We start from the raw sequence: 3,559 nt of genomic DNA, 5'->3' as shown, positions 1-3,559 counted from the left end.
TGTAGTAGGATTGTAGCACCTGTACCCCTTTTGTTCAAGGGAATATCCCACAAGAATACATTTCTTTGCTTTAGGATCCAATTTCCTACGCAACTCATCTGGTACATGCACGTAAGCTATGCAGCCAAACACTTTCAAGTGTGCCAAATCAGGCTTTGTACCTATAAACTTTTCCTCAGGTGTTACATCATGCACCGCAGCTGTAGGTGTCCTGTTCATAATGTACACAGCTGTATTTACGGCTTCAGCCTAGAAATGATGAGGCATGTTCTTCTCATTCATCAATGCACGTGCAACCTCTGCCATGTGCCTGTTTTTCCTTTCTGCGACCCCGTTCTATTGTGGAGTATATCTGCATGTAAACTGCCTGCGTATACCATGCATTCGCAGAAAATCTAAAAAATCGTTGGAGAAGTACTCTCCTCCTCTATCTGACCTCAATGTCTTGATTTGCATATCTGTCTCCTTCTCAATCATGACTTTGAAGTCTTGAAAGTGACCAAACACTTCACTTTTGTTACGCATGAAGTAGACCCATACTTTCCTTGTATGGTCATCAATGAAAGAGACATAATACCTGCAACCATGTATACTTGCAGTATCGGTTGGACCCCAAACATCTCTGTGCACCACCTCAAGTGGATTTTTACATACATTGTGCTCATGTGGAAATTAGCCCTTCGATTGTTTTCCAAACTGGCATGCTGCACACACTTTATGCATACCATCCACCTTGAATTTGGGCAAACCTTTTACAATCTGTTTTGATTGCATGCTGCGCAATCTCTGCTCATTGACATGGCCAATGCGTTTGTGCCAAATGTCAACATCAGCCACAACACCTGTGCCCTGTGCAAATAATGCAGCTTTTACCTCAGGCATGTCTACATTCAGCGTAAACATTCTACCCACACATTTTCCCTCTGTGATCAGCTTACAGCTATTCTGGAAATCTTCTACATAACAGCCATTTGGATTGAAGCGAACCTGCAAATCCTGCTCAACCATTTGTCCAACAAAAACAAGATTCTTTGTAATGTTTGGGACATGAAGTACATCTGCTAAGTACTTTGATTTCCCACTCTTCGTATTTAGAGGTATGTCCCCTACATGAGCAATGGGGTGAGCTGTGTCACCTCCTGTCTGCACATAGCCTGACACATCTGGTTTGAGCATATCTCTAAACCACTCTCCACAAGACGTCATGTGATTAGAGGCACCTAAATCCACATCCCAAACATCATCTTGGGTGGAATTCTCTGCAGTCATTGTATTCATTACATGCTGCATAACAAATATGCGCTCGTTTTTGCTGTCATCTGCATCTCTGCTAGTAGATGCATAGTTTCCTTGTTCTCTCTTTCCACTTGCTTTTTCCTTTGGACAGTCACGTGACATGTGACCTCTTTCACCACAAGTCCAACATTCTTTGCTATCTGGAGTATGTTGCTGCTTGCTTGATCCTGCACCACGACCTCTTTGACTCCCCCTGCCTTGAGACTGGTTTCCCCTGCCACCTGTATTGTTTTGATTTGATTGACCTTCCAGAAATTGGCCCCAGCAACCCCTTGGGCCTCGACCACGACATCTACCTCTACCTCTGTTGGAGTTAGAATAGAAGGCCTGTTCAGAATTATTTCTGCCATGAGAAGAAGATGTGTCAAGGTTCTTCTCCTCAAGAATAAGCATAGAAATCAAATCTTGGAACACGTGGATGTCGCCTCTTGTATTCATGGAAGACCTAAAATGTACATACTCATCTCCTAGACCATCCAAGCATGCACGGACAATGTCATCGTCTTCCACTGAGACTTCAATAGATCCAAGAGCCTCAATGATACTCTTAATCTTCAAGGCATAATCATTGATTGAGAGGTTGTTCCTCTTAACCTGATTTAGCTCCGACTTTAGTTGAAGCTTCCTAGCCTTGGTGTTCACCTCGAACACTCTGCCTAAGTTTCTCCATGCAATGGCGGGGGTTTCAACATCCTCTAGATAGCCCATCATGCCATCTGTGATGCTCATAGAAAGCCAATACATCACTTTGCTCTGGCCTTGTTGCTAGTCCCTCAAAGCTTTCCTTTGTTCTGCTGTAGCATTTGCCTTGGGAATCTCTGGTTCCTTTTCATTGTCTCCTTATACATAGTCCCAATAACCTTTTCCTTTTAGGAAATTTGTTATTCTGAACTTCCATGCAGGGTAGTTATTTTTCTCAAGCTTCTCAGTAACAATATGACTGAAACCGTCAAACATCTTGAAGCACTAAAACAAAATAGCTGCAATCCGCAAAAACCTGCAAATCTGCTGAACCTGCTATCGTGGTACCTGTAACGCTTTCTACACTCAACGAGTGTCCACAATCAAGCGTACATACAACCACTGTACTTGTACAGTAAATCTCTGTATACTGCACTTTGGAGACCTGTTCAGAAACTTGTGCGAACGAAGGGATTGTGATGCTCTTGCTCTCTTAGCCTCTCTTGCCTGCACCAGGCTCTGATACCATGTAAAGAATGAGGATGCAAGAGATCTACACAAGACAAGCACAAAGCACACAGAGATGGAAAGCTTCTTCTTCTTCTTCACAGAAAAGAGAGTACAAAATGACTAAGTGCTAAAGCTGAAAAGTAGCACATATGTACATGCGGTCACTAAGTGTGAACTCACTAGAAGCGTACTAGGCTGGCACTATAAGTGTAGTCCAGCTGTAGAATCACTGGCAGAGATCCTCCGTGTCGGTCACCTAACGCGCCAGTGAGTAAATGCCGTAAGCGGCCAAGACCCATAGTGGATGCCAGCTCAAGGTGTAGAGCTCGACATCTCAACAACACACACACACACACACACACACACACACACAAAAGTGAACAAATCTACTAGAATCTTGAAAAGAAGATTACCTTGTTGATGGGGAGCAGCCTATGAGTGGAAATATGAAGTCCGGCAAGCCGTGTGGCAGCAAATCTGCAGCAAGTGATGAGGAGGAGGGCGAGAGAGGGAGAGAAAAACGAGCGAAATGAGCTGGAGAAACCCGCATTTTTTTTTTGTAGAGTGCATCGATACATGCATCGGTATAGTCAACAAAATAAACGCCAAAATAAGCACCAATATAGGCATCGATATCAACACCGCTATACGCACCAATATCAGTGTCAAAAATTTGAGAATCATTTTTAAAAAAAATTGGATGTCCCTCTAGATATACCTACATATATACCGATGCTCGCCATTGACGTCGATAATCTGACGTCAGAATTTAAGTGGTCTCTTGTAGTGATGACATGTGAAGAAAGGTATGGATTTACTTCTTGAATCAAGAATCTGATGTGTTCTCTTATTTCAAACATCTCAAAGCTTATGGTAGAGAAGGAATGTAGCAGGTCACAACTCTCAGATCAAATCAAGGGGGGAGTTTAAGCCCAAGGAGTTTGAAGAATTTTGATGGCAACATGGAATCTGAAGGCAATAGACATGTACTTACACTCCACAACAAAATGGAGTGGCCAAGAGAAGAATAAGGTTATTGTAGAGCATGCCCAAGCTATGCTCAAAGAAGGTA

The sequence above is a fragment of the Adiantum capillus-veneris genome, chromosome 29 (genome assembly GCF_014529385.1).
Source record: "Adiantum capillus-veneris isolate H3 chromosome 29, ASM1452938v2, whole genome shotgun sequence".
NCBI classification, from domain to species: Eukaryota; Viridiplantae; Streptophyta; class Polypodiopsida; order Polypodiales; family Pteridaceae; genus Adiantum; species Adiantum capillus-veneris.
Note: the sequence above shows the minus strand (reverse complement) of the source record.